Genomic DNA, 14,008 nt, shown 5'->3' on the forward strand with positions numbered 1-14,008 from the left:
CCCATAATGGTAGTCTCTACTGGGAGTTATTGAAGCCATATAAGTAGACTAATAATAGTGTATATGCAGTTGGAGGATATACTTTATATTTATTTTATTAAGAAAGGTAAATTTCTTAGTTGTTTTGATTTGCATCTCCCTGATGATTAGTGATGTGGAGCATTTTTTCATGTGTCTTTTGGCCATTTGTATTTCTTCTTTGTCAAAGTGTCTGTCCATTTCTTCTCCCCATTTTTTAATGGGATTAGATGATTTTTCTTGTACATTTCTGTCAGTGCCTTGTATATTTTGGAAATTAGTCTCTTGTCTGATGGGTATTAGGTGAATAGTTTCTCCCACTCAGTGGGGGGCTCTTGTATCCTGGGCGCTATTTCTTTTGAGGTGCAGAAGCTTCTCAGTTTAATATATTCCCATCTGTTAATCTCTGCTTTCACTTGCTTGGAGAGTATAGTTTCCTCTTTGAAGATGCCTTTAGTCTCAATGTCCTGGAGTGTTTTACCTATGTATTGTTCTATATATCTTATGGTTTCGAGTCTGATATCGAGGTCGTTCATCCATTTGGATTTAACCTTCGTACATGATGTTAGCTGGGGGTCTAAGTTCAATTTTTTTGCAAGTGGCTAGCCAGTTGTGCCAGTACCACTTGTTGAAGAGGCTTTCTTTGCTCCATTAAGGATTTCTTGCTCCTTTATCAAAAATTAGGTGATTGTATTTCTGGGGAACATTCTCTGAGTATTCAAGCCTATTCCACTGATCTGAGGGCCTGTCTTTATTCCAATACCATGCTGTTTTGATAACTATTGCTTTGTAGTAAAGTTTAAAGTTGAGGAAAGTAATTCCTCTGATATTCATTTTCCCAATGATTGCTTTAGTTATTCTAGGGTGTTTATTGTTCCAAATGAATTTCCAAAGTGCCTGATCCACTTCTTTGAAGAATGTCATGGGTATCTTGGCACACATCACAAAGAATGAGAACAAGCAGTGTTGGCAGGGATGTAGAGAGAAAAGAACTCTTATCCACTGCTTGTGGAAATGCCATCTAGTTCAACCTTTATAGAAAGCAATATGGAGATTCCTCCAAAAACTGGAAATTGAGCTCCCATAACGACCCAGCTATACCACTCCTAGGAATATACCCTAGGAACACAAAAATACAATACAAAAATCCCATCCTCACACCTATATTCATTGCAGCACTATTTACCATAGCAAGACTCTGGAAACAGCCAAGATACTCTTCAATAGATGAATGGCTAAAGAAACTGTGGTACATATACACAATAGACTATTATGCAGCTGTCAGGAGAGATGAAGTCATGAAATTTTCCTATACATGGATGTACTCGGAATCTATTATGCTGAGTGAAATAAGTCAGAAAGAGAGAAAAAGGCTCAGAATGGTCTCACTCATCTATGGGTTTTAAGAAAAATGAAAGACATTCTTGCAATAATAATTTTCAGACACAAAAGAGAAAAGAGCTGAAAGTTACAGCTCACTTCATGAAGCTCATCACAAACAGGGATGTGTTTAGTTAGAGAAATAACTACGTTTTGAACTATCCTAATAATGAGAATGTACGAGGGAAATAGAAAGCCTGTCTAGAGTACAGGTGGGGGTTGGGTGGGGAGAAGGGAGATTTGGGATATTGGTGATGGGAATGTTGCACTGGTGATGGGTGGTGTTCTTTACATGACTGAAACCCAAACACAGTCATGTATGTAATAAAGTTGTTTAAATAAAAAGAAAAAAAGAAAGGTAAATTTCCAAAGAAATTTTGAGGGAGTGGTAAGTTTTCATTCTGATGGAATGGTAAATTAAAAAAGGTAAATTTTAGGGACATTTATTTGAAAGGGTGGGCAGCAATAGGCAAAATAAGTTTGGAAATCTTTGCTCTATATAAATATTTCTTAATAAGGGCCCATATTCTCCCTCTCTGGGCCCCTGGAATATTCTTTTTCTTTCCCTGATTTTTTAAAATTTTATTTTATTTAAACATTGTTAACCCCCTGGAATATTCTAAGGAGTTATAGGTTAAAATAGTGTCAATGTAAGGAATGGAATGAGAATGGATATCAACAGATAGGATGGAGGTGGGTCACTGGAATAAAGTAAATTTAAAAGAGAGTCAGGGTTAGAGATCAGTTGAGGGAAACTGATCTATAGAATAGATATTTTAGAATCAGCAAAACTCAGTGTATCAGTCTTATCTACTTAATCACTATAGTGTAAAAAGAAACCAAAAAATTTTTACAAAAGCAATTCTTACAAATTCTTACAAAAGCAGGTATGGTCTTTCGCTAATACTGCTATATACAAAAGCAGGTCCTAGTGCAAATTTGTCCTGTAGTCTGTCTTTGCCATCCAGGGTTGTTGGAAGACAGATTCATTGCTTCTTCACAGTTAAATGCTGTGAAGTATTTAACAATGTGATCTCTTGGATTGCAAGTAAATGTGGAGTCTAATTGATAAGCTGAAATGGTTCAGTGGTGTAAATATTTCATCAACTGATATCAAGCCGGAGTGATAGCACAGCAATAGAGAGTTTGCCTTGCATGTGGCCAATCCAGGACAGACCATGGTTCGATCCTTGGCATCCCATATGGTCCCCGACCCTAAAGGGTGATTTCTGAGTGCAGAGTCAAGAATAACCCCTGAGCACCAGTAGGTGTGCCCCCCAAAAGACTGAAAGACTAATATCAAGCTTCCAGCATGAAGTCACTGAACAATGAACTGGGGAGATGGAAAGATCTATATCTATAGGTATTAGTGTAATATATATCTTAGATATAAATCTATATATAAGTTATATATGTATATATATTACTTTATATTTATCACTATATATCAGTATATATAGTGATAAATATACAATATAATTAAATATGCATGTATACTATATTATATATAGTATGTAAAATAATAATATATAATATATGTATTTATATAGCTTATATAGATATTAGTAAAGATATATATCTATATCTAATACCTATAAAGAGATAGAGATAGATAGATAGATGATGGATAGATAGATGGATAGATAGATAGACAGATAGACAGACAGACAGACAGATAGATAGATAGATAGATAGATAGATAGATAGATAGATAGATAGATAGATAAAGTCATCCTCAGTACATCACTGTCTGAGAGTGTCAGTAGGAACATTTGAGCTAAGAGAAGACATAAGTAGTTTAAGATGATTGAAAATAAGGAGAAAGAGCAAGAGGCACATTATAAGAGTGGGTAAGTTCCAAGCATTGTGGCTCATTTGGCTTGGAAATGGAGTTCAGAGTATGGATAAAAGGTAAGGGAAAATGCAGGAGGAAGATGAATCAGACATATCAGTTCTAGTGTGGAGGAATTGTTGAGAAATCCTCTATAGCCTCTGAAGCTTTTGTAAAATTTAAATTTTTCCACCAAGCCCTAGAATTCATTTTTATTATTTTCACCATTATTTTATTTGGTGCTTATTAGAAAATAAAATGTAGAATATATATTTTTATTTTCTCACCAATACTAATATTGATATATCATAAATTATGATACCACTAATAAGAGTTCTCTGCATGTATTGTTTTAACACCACACTCAACATTACAGTGTCTGCTTCTCTTCACCAGTGTCCCAGGAATTCCTCTAGTCCTCCCTACCCCCACCTGCAAATTAACTCAATTCTGTATACCAAGTTTCCAATTCTGTTGTCTTTGGCTTTTTGTTACTCTCTAGGTTTATTTTTAATTCATTTATTATTTTTATATCATTTATTATCAGCCCATTTTCTATTTATTGATTTAATTCAGTATCATATGTTCGAGATCCATGTGATAAAATTTTGTATGATTTCATTATTTCTTATAGTTCCATTGTGTGTATATACCACAATTATCTATTTATTCAAATATTTATAGACACTTATGACATTTTCAAATCTTGGCAAATGTGAATAGTGCTGCAATGAACATAGGAACACAAATGTTTTTTCAAAATATACTTTGTGGACCTTTGAGTAGATGTCAAAAAGTGGAGTTGCTGGATCATATGGAAACTCAAAATGGGAAGAAAAAATGAACACTTCCTTAAAGATATTAGATATATAAATAAATGTTCTTCATCTCTTATCATGAGGCAATAAATAAAAATCACAATGAAATATTATTTTATACTATCAATACTTCACACACTTTTTAGTAAAAAAAAGAACAAGTGCTGGTGTAGATACGGGGAAAAGGGATTTATCTATTGATGATAATGTCAGCTGGTTCAACTCCTTTGGAAAACAATATGGACACCTTAATAAGAAGTTTTTGAGATCTTTTAGCATAAACACTTAGGATCATCATTTGTATGTTTATATAATATTAAGACATTCATCATATAAAAGTGTTACATAGAAGTTGAAGGAAGGGAAACCTCATACACTTATTGTAAAATAGGTCAATTAGAATTAGTAATTTATACCAGTCAATCTAGTTGAGAAAAGTCGCACATAATAGACTAATATCCTACCATCAGAAGTGCATAGCTATCATATTTTTGCCTTTCATTTCTCCTTCTTCTAACTATATCTTGTTCATATTCAGCATAGATTTTTTACATTAATAGATTTCACGTTTAGCAGCACATCAAAAATCATCTTGTAGCCTTCTTTAAAGAGCCTTGTGATTATCCCACATCTTTTGGACTTCCATAAAGATTCACTGCCTCTCAGTTTTTTTTAAAAAGGCAGCATGTGATAAGCAGTGAATTAGGGGTAGGTAAACAGAGCAGCAGCTCAACTCCAAACAGCATATGAGGTCTAAAATGCTAGAACTTAGAGTTTACATTGTTTGTTGGAGGAACTCAAAACATTTCATCCTGGTCAGAGCAGAACAAGAGTTTGGGGTTGTTGAGATAAGTGGCCTGTCATTAGAGACAGAACATGAGCACTTTATTAACCATGTTAAAGGATTTGTCCTAAGAATGATGAGAAGTCTGGGAAGAATTTGAACAGAGGCAAGGAACTGTACCAGGATCCACCTGGAGATTGTACAATGAATAAACTGGCAGGGCTAGAGAGGAAGTAGTGAAAATAGAGGAAGCTAAGAAAGGCCATTTAATTCCATATTCCCTGTGGTTTGTTTTGTTTTGTTTTCCATCATGGTACACATTAAAAAAAGAAAGAGAGAGAAAAAGATGTTTTCAACATGTAGTTTAAACCAATAAAAACTTGAAGTCAAATTCCCAGAAGTTGATAGTTAGTTGATGGCCATCAACTTAGGCCAGTAGACCTCACTGCAGAGAAGGAAGAAAATACTTAGACCTTCTGGCATACCTATAATGCATTTTTTCACATTTTTAAGAAGCCTGATTTAATTTTATCTCTGGTGCTTCTAGGTTGCCTTATAAAAACTGGATGTGAATAAAAATAACCTCAAAGATAATGAGAAACTTTTAGAATAAATGCTGTAGAACCAACCCCTTTGCAATTTTCTACTAACCTCCTCCCTCTTTCTGATCCTCTTTTCAGTGGCCAACAGATTTTTGGAGAATTTATCTCACCTCCTTTCAGATCCACACAACCAATTAACCTTATACATTTCCTCTGAGCTCTTCTCCAAGTAGATGACAGTAAAATCCCATTAATGTTTAAGTCAATATAGTGTCATCCATAGAGTAGCAACAGAGGAATGTCAAAAGGTCAACAAAGTCAAATTATAACAGAGGGACATTAGGATAGAAACACTCCAAAACAATCCTAAAGTGAGAAACTTAGAAAGTATATTGGATTAAGTAAAGGGACACCCACAGAGCCTTCAGGAAAGCTTACTACTTCCACAGAATTGGCTAGATGGATTAAGGAGATACTTAATTTGCACAAAAATAGGTAGGCTTTGCTGGAGCCTGCAGTGCCTCCAGGTGATATCTCTATATTAAATAATACTTTGTCTTTAGTCTTCTTTTAGTCACCACATACCTTTTAATGTTTCAGCAAGCACTTAGTAATTAAATTTCAAAACAGCCCTAAAAATCAAGCAGGCCACCACTGTTCTGTTTCCTCTCATTGTACTCCACAGCCTCTCTACAATCCCCTAGACTAAGTATGCCTGCCTGTTAGCCCTGCCAACCTGTCCTATCCCACAGCATTTGACAAATGCCTTTGGGCTTTGGAAAGACTCTGATATCTGTGTGTGTGTGTGTGTGTGTGTGTGTGTGTGTGTGTGTGTGTGTGTGTGTGTGTGTGTGAACTGCTGTCCATTAGTTCTTTCATGGGCAATTATGAAACTCAGTGACTACAATAATTTCTGGTAAATATCCCACAGGCTTTGAACTTCAGAAATAGATGCTATAATTTTACAAAAGTAATGCTGTGTCCACTGTCAGTCTTGGCCACCAGGGCATATTAAATAGAAGTAAGAATGTGACATGACTTATGGTCACCTTTTTGTAGAGGTGGTGAGTTGATCTATCCAGGTCAGGAGACCTGAACATTCTTTTTTTTTTTTTTTTTTTTTTTTTTTTGGTTTTTGGGCCACACCCGGTGACGCTCAGGGGTTACTCCTGGCTATGCGCTCAGAAGTCGCTCCTGGCTTGGGCGACCATATGGGACACCGGGGGATCGAACCGCGGTCCGTCCTAGGCTAGCGCAGGCAAGGCAGACACCTTACCTCTTACGCCACCGCCCGGCCCCGAACTGAACATTCTTAAGAAGCCACTGAAGAAAGAAAAATTTTTGGTTGGGGATAGGGGAAGAATAAGCCCCTTATCATTTTTTGTCATCCTCTTTCTATGAGTGTCCTATATTTTTCCTTTTCTCTCACATAGACTCAACTATTGGAGTTCTAAGAAGATGTTTTTCTGTTGGGCACCATATAGACACCTGTTCCCCACAAGATGCTCCAAGGGGGCTGCAAATGAAAACTGCATAAATTGGATCATACAGCATAAGACTGGGGGCCACACAGGGAAATGAGAAGTGAGGAAATCATAGACGTGACTGAGAAAAGAAAGCAAACCAGAAAGAAAAAACCCTGGTCTCAGGGCCTCTGGGATGCAGGGCAGTTTCTACAGGTTAGTCCTTCTTCAGTCTTCTCAACAAAAAGCAATGTTGTTCCTCCTTTATTTAAATTATTGGGGAGAAGAGGGCTCATTTAAACCTGGGATACTCAGTGCTTACTCTTTAACTGTGTTTAGAGGCCCATATTTGGTGCTGGGCGTCAAACCAGGATCTGCCACTGGCAAGGAAAGTGCCTTACCTGATAAGCTGTCTTCCAGCCCTGACTAAAGTTATTTTGATGGTCACACCTGTATGTTGAGTCCATCTGGTATAGGTCAGGGTTCAGGTCACAATAATTTAAAACAAATAATTTCTAGATCATAATGTTGATGCAAATCTGATAATCTATACTGTCATCTCAGATGCTTCTGTAGCCTATGCTCAGGAAAAAGTTTAGCACCTAATGCTATTCTTCTGCTCTTTTCTTATTTAGAAGATGCTCCCCTCTCCTTTCATACCTCCAGAGCCCCTTACTTCCCTCCACTATCCATCTTGGTATTCCTTATTCCCTGTGTCTATGCCATACTTTCTGAATTAAGTAGACATCCTTAAAATAGATACTCTGTGACAAATTACACAGAATTTCTTCTCTAAAAATATGTCTTCTCTTTGAAACAAGGAAAGGAGGTCAACTTTTTTGGTGGAGGACCTTGGGGGGAGATGGACTGTATATAGGTATAGAAGATAATACCACATAACTGAAATCTTTACTTCAATAAAAATTTAGAAAAAAGTAAGCCTTTGAATTTCACTTTTTCTTTTCTATCGTAAGGATTTGTATTTTTATCAAAAAAGGAAATGTTTTCTTCTATCTGGCCTTCCCAAGAAAACCTTTTCAAATTATGATAATAATAAATTTTAATTTATTATGAATATATTATATATTATTATTAATTATTTATACACTTCGATTCATTCAGAGACCTCAACTAAGGCCAAGAATTCATTCATAGGATTTTGTTGACCATATGCTTTGAACTAAAGCCCTCTAGTTCCTTGCCTGCTAGGTATGTCTTCACCTACCATGAGCTGCTCTACTCTCTCTCTCTCTTTAGCAGTCATTAGCTGCTGAGACATGGACAAAACTCAGAGGTGTTTTTAAAACCACATTTTCTTGCCACATGGTGTTAATAACTCAATTCTCTGTAGCTGATGTGTGAATGGTGAATTGGCAACAGGTTTTTGGGTCACATTAAAAATCTCAACAATATATTTAACACACACACACACACACACACACACACACACACACACATACACATGCAGCTATGTGCCTTTTAGTTTCATTTTTTGCCACAAAATGGAGGGGTGGATGAATCCTGCAGTTCACTCTCTATCTTTTGTGGCCATCCTCTTTTTCCTAATGTAAGTGCCCCCTATTTCTTTTTCACACCGAGATTTAATTCAGTAGGATGACTTCATCTTTATTCTATATAGATGAGCCTGTTTTTACAACCAATTATGTTTTCTTGTAGAGTTATAGAACATACCCAGGTTTTTCTTTGAACATCTGAGATTATCTGGCTGAATTAATGTTTAGTGGAACCATTAGATTAACATTGATCATTGCAGGAGGTGTGGCAAGATTTGGCAAGGTCTGCCTTTGGGATTGTGTCTTTCTTCATTTTATTCTCTTGCATACTATCACTTCAGAGTCACATTTGTGTTGGTGTCAGATCATAGATTGGCATTCTTCCAGGATTTAGATACACAAGAGCTGTAACTAGAAAAATAGACAAGTACCTCTCCTTGTCTTTTTGCTAATGATTCTGGAATTTCTTTTCCTTCTGTCACTGTTACCTGTCTTTTTTCTCCAAGTTCAGAACCCAGATTGGGAATGAGAATAAAATTCAGGTATCTCTTTAAGTTCCTGACTTAATCTCTTGTTTATGGGGCCATTTCACAGAATAAGGAAGTTTTAAGGTTTTCTCTTTTTATATCATGCTTAGTCTAGCAAAAGTATTTATAAGAATTCCCACTTTCAATTGCATTCTATGCTTCTATGCAGCTAACCTTTCTTCAATTCCCAGCACTCCTTATTATCCTTCCAGCACTTCCAGGAGTGATCCCTGCATATTCTATAATTTTTTTTTCGGGCCACACCCATTTGATGCTCAGGGGTTACTCCTGGCTAAGCGTTCAGAAATTGCCCCTGGCTTGGGGGGACCATATGGGACGCCAGGGGATCGAACCACGGTCCTTCCTTGGCTAGCTCTTGCAAGGCAGCCACCTTACCTCTAGCGCCATCTCACCAGCCCCAACATATTCTGTAATTTAATTCTCTTTTCTTTGAAAATAAATGACACTTTGGATCTATAGCACTTAAACTGACTCAATTCTCTATAAATCAGTGGTTCTCAAATAGTGGGGCGCACCTCCAGGGGGTGGGCACGAGGCTCCGTAAAGGGAGGCGCATCTGACCTAGTCAAACATTGTCATAACTAGCTAAGCCCCGTGTTTATGTCTCTGTATGTCTCTGGAGCTGAGAGTTGCTGTGTTGCTGTGTCCTGCTTCAAACCCCGCTTTGAAAAGCTATGCATTGCAAAATGTGCTCATTGTAATCCAGATATCACCTCTGATTAAAAAATCAGCTCAAATTATTTTATATATTTCTGTTTGCAGGTTCAAGTTTTTTTAAATAAAGATACTATTTACAGGCATGCGGGGAGGGGGCACAAAAATGTTTTCTTCTTCCTAGTGGGGCATGACAGAAAATAATTGAGAAGCACTGCTATAAATAAGGTTATGGCGATTCAGATTATAAATGTTTTTTTTAGATTCACTTAATTTATAAGGAACTGTGAACAAGGTATTGGACCCCAATTTGGGGCATGTACTTGCCTATGATTGTGAAGTTAAATGAGGAAATAGGTGATATCCTAATATAATATGTGTGATCCTCCAAATAATTGTTTTGAAGAAAAATGCTGAATGCAAAACCACTATGAAACACCTTGCTTGAGTAATTTATTTATTTATGCCTATTTTACCTGTCTAGAATATAATAAAACTTTTTTTTTTTTTTTTTTTTTTTTTGGTTTTTGGGCCACACCCGGTGATGCTCAGGGGTTACTCCTGGCTATGCGCTCAGAAGTCGCTCCTGGCTTGGGGGACCATATGGGACGCCGGGGGATCGAACCGCGGTCCGTCTCCTAGGCTAGCGCAGGTAAGGCAGGCACCTTACCTCCAGCGCCACCGCCCGGCCCCTAATAAAACTTTTTTTAAAGCTGATGGGTAATGATGAATTCAGGGAATGCTCCTTCCAGAGTGCATTGTATTAAGGACACAATCCCCAGCACTGCTGTATCTATTGAATTAGCAGAAGCTGTCACTCGACATCTCTTCCCACATAAATTCTCATATTATTTGTCTTATATTATAACATATAATATAATATTATCATATAATATCATCAATATACATGTAAAATATATAATATGAATGTACAATATGTAATGTTACATAATAAAATATTGTAATATAATATATTGTCTTATATTATATTATTTACCTTATATTATTTGTCTCTGTCATTCATCTGAAATTTAGATACTTTTCCTTGATTTATCAAAAAGTAATATTTGAAGATAAAGAAACCTATCTCTTTAATATGATATAGAAAACAAATATATTTTCTTCTTTTATTTCTTCCTTAGAGCATTATTTTCCTGTGAGGTCCCTCCAACTAACCAGTAATTTCATGTATGAAAGGAAGATATATAATGGCAACTAGATTATCTGCAAGTAATTGCATTTTATTTCTTCCTCTGAGCCCCACTCTATTGGATCCAAATGGAATAGAAACTCTTTGAATTCAATAGAAACTCCACATGGTGGCCATCTGTTGCTGATAGAGTCATTGACTCACTCAACTGTATTCCAACTCCTTCATAGCACGAGATTCTCTGGTCTTCAAAGCAGTATCTTCAGTAGCACTTAAGAACTTGTTAGAAACACAAATTCTCAGACCTATCTAAACTTACTGATTCAGAAATTCGAGGAGTGGGCTTTTGTGATATGTGGTTTTGCAACACTTCAGGTGACTGACATAAAATGAAGTTAGAGAAGTATTGTGCTAGAATTTTTTCAGAAGCATCTACATTAGTATTACTTGAGAAAATGTTGGAAATACAGAAACTTGGGCCTCAAGTAAAGGGGTAAATTCTACATTTTTAAAATATACCTGGATTATTTATATGTACTGTGGAATTGGAGAAGCTATGCTAGATATTTTGGGTTCAACCTTGGATTCATATCCAAATTACCTGAGTTAGGACTGAAGAGATACTACAAAGGTTAAGATACTTTCTTTCAATGCAGCTAATTTTTCTTCAGTTCCCAGCACTCCTTATTATCCTTCCAGCACTTTTAGGAGTGATCCCTGCACTCAGAGCGAGGAATAAGCCCTAAACAGAGATGGGAATGTCTTGCCACCCCTTTCTGTTCCCAAATCACCTTGATGTAATATTTTAACAAGTATATTTATTTTATTTTATTTCTCATTGTTACTCAGGAAGCTAAGGGGACCCCATAATTGCCTTGGCTCAGTGGCCCTAGGGCAGCACCATTGTATGTGTCACACTGAAGACTGAGACTATGAATATTCTATTTTCTAGGTATTTTGTGCCTTTTATGTCATCCAACTTTTCCCAAGTAAATGCATTTTTGTGTGATTTGAAATGAAGGTGTGAAGTAGACTCTGACTTTAATGGTAATATGCAATCCTGATTTTCCCATGAAAGTGGTTCCTAAATTTCAAAATTCACCTCTACCTTTATCAGTGCAAGAGATGATTATTTTCACTAGGGAAGACCTCAGTAGAGAAGTGGAACTAGAGCCTGCTGTTAGATAGAAGCTCCAATTACACAAAGATAGAAAAGGCCTCTCTTTGGGTGTCTATGCAAGTTTGTTCTACAAGTCATTTGTGCAAAAGTCAACTTAGAGCCATTCTACCCACTTTGTAAGCTCTTATTATTTTTTAATCCTTTCCCATTTAAAATAGTTATAGTGGATTTATTATTACTAAATTCAAGTATTTATGTAAAGTATAAACTTGTGACCATGGCCATCATTATTCATGAAGTAATCTAGTTGATTCATATTAAATGCATTGTGAGTCCATATTATTTCCACTTAAGAATTGTATTTTAGTGCTCGCTTCGGCAGCACATATACTAAAATTGGAACGATACAGAGATTAGCATGGCCCCTGCGCAAGGATGACACACAAATTCGTGAAGCTTTCCATATTTAAAAAAAAGAAAGAATTGTATTTTAATCTCTAGAAACAAAAATTGGTCACAAAAAAAGACTATGAAAATTTCAATTTAATATCCCAGTTAAGAAAAGTGCATTCCAAATTTTGGTTCCACCCTTTCCACCAGTATGTATCTTTCCCAGGGTGGAGTCCTCAAGTTATATTTGTGACTATTATAAAATGTTGGTATCTTGACACTTGCCCCATCTAACTCTTCAAAACCCTTTTCATTAAAAGGTAAGAATTTTTCTTCAATGCCTTTCTAAGAAACATAAAAATCTGTCTAAGATTTTTTCCACTTATTTTAGGAGTTAAAAGCAAGCCTGATTTTATTTTATAAATTCATTTATCTGTTTTATATTGAACAAAGAAAGAAAAAATGTGGTTTATTTTCAAATAATATTTGTGATGGCTAGTCTTTTAAATTAATCATATTGGATCATCAAAGAGTATTTTCTACACACACACACACACACACACACACACACACACACACACACACTAAACACACATTAGTTTTGTAGTCAGAAATGGACTAGAAATGGACCAGAAAGCAGGGAAGGGGCAAGTGAAGGGAGGCTGAGAGAGAAATAGAAGCTTCAGCACCACCCAGCCCCACCTGCAAAGGAAGTAAGGAAGTGCAAAGTCCCTGTGCATGTTTTCATTCTGTAATTTAGATATAATTTTTTACTCTCTAGCAGTTTGGGGATGGAACATTTCATATTGGTGATTAGACATGATTAAAATATCCCTCCCCACCCCACATATAAATTTACTATTTAGCTGGAATCTTCTGCACAAGGATTGAGTTGCAGACCTGTAGGATCTTCATACAAGCAAAATTATTCTAAAGAAATAGATTTAGCCAGATGAGTGTACTCCACTTTATATGACCATCCTTAGGGTTTCATTTCATTGGTGCCATTGCTTTCTCATCACTGAACTCAGTCTATCAATAAGAGAGGCAGGGTATATGGTTAAAGACGATTTCTTGGGTTCTTCTTGCACTATTGTTTAAAGACAGGACCTGGTGATGCCCAGAGATTACACCTGGCTCTGCACTCAAAAATTACTCTTGGTCATGGTCTGGGACCATATGAGATTCCTAGGATTGAACTCAGGTCTGCCACATGCAAGACAAACCTCTTACTGTATTGTTACTCATCCCCTGCACATTATTTCTATATATGAAATTCATCTCAAAGAATTACTTCCAGGTGGTGCTGGCATAACATGCACTTAAATTTGTCTTTCCAGAAGAGGTAGAAAGGATGCTCTGGCAGCCACAGTCTGACTGAGACAAATGTAATCTTTCTGAAGCCAGGATTCCTTTTGGATTTATAAGTGCTAGGATTATTTCCAAAGCTAAAACCCACATAGAGGTTGACATATACTTAGAAACACAAGCTCTACTTACTCTCTCCTGTTGCATGGGTGTTTATCGTGTTTAATTTGTTGTTGGTTTTATGCATATTTTTTACTGGTCATAGAGGTTTGTGGCTTGCTTTTAACTTTGTAGAACTTTGGTACAAAGGAAATTTTAGAACACCAACGCATTTTCCAAATAATTTCAAAATGAACTGAGTTCCCAACTAATTTGATTTGTAGGAAATAAAGAACAAAGGCTTGTTAACAGAGGGCTTTAAAATATAATTACTCACACGTGCAAACATGTTTCAGCGTGGGTTCTCTATGAAGGCCTATCATGCAAAA

The 14,008-nt window shown here is 36.3% G+C and overlaps 1 non-coding gene across 1 annotated transcript; it reads left to right on the forward strand.

Annotated features, from left to right (window-relative positions):
- Window positions 1–12,188: 12,188 nt before the first annotated feature.
- On the forward strand, window positions 12,189–12,292 carry LOC126003241 (U6 spliceosomal RNA). The gene has a single exon (XR_007493773.1). It is a non-coding gene; the product is annotated as a U6 spliceosomal RNA (small nuclear RNA).
- The last annotated feature ends 1,716 nt before the right edge of the window (window positions 12,293–14,008 follow it).

The sequence above is a fragment of the Suncus etruscus genome, chromosome 2 (assembly GCF_024139225.1).
Source record: "Suncus etruscus isolate mSunEtr1 chromosome 2, mSunEtr1.pri.cur, whole genome shotgun sequence".
Taxonomy (NCBI): Eukaryota; Metazoa; Chordata; class Mammalia; order Eulipotyphla; family Soricidae; genus Suncus; species Suncus etruscus.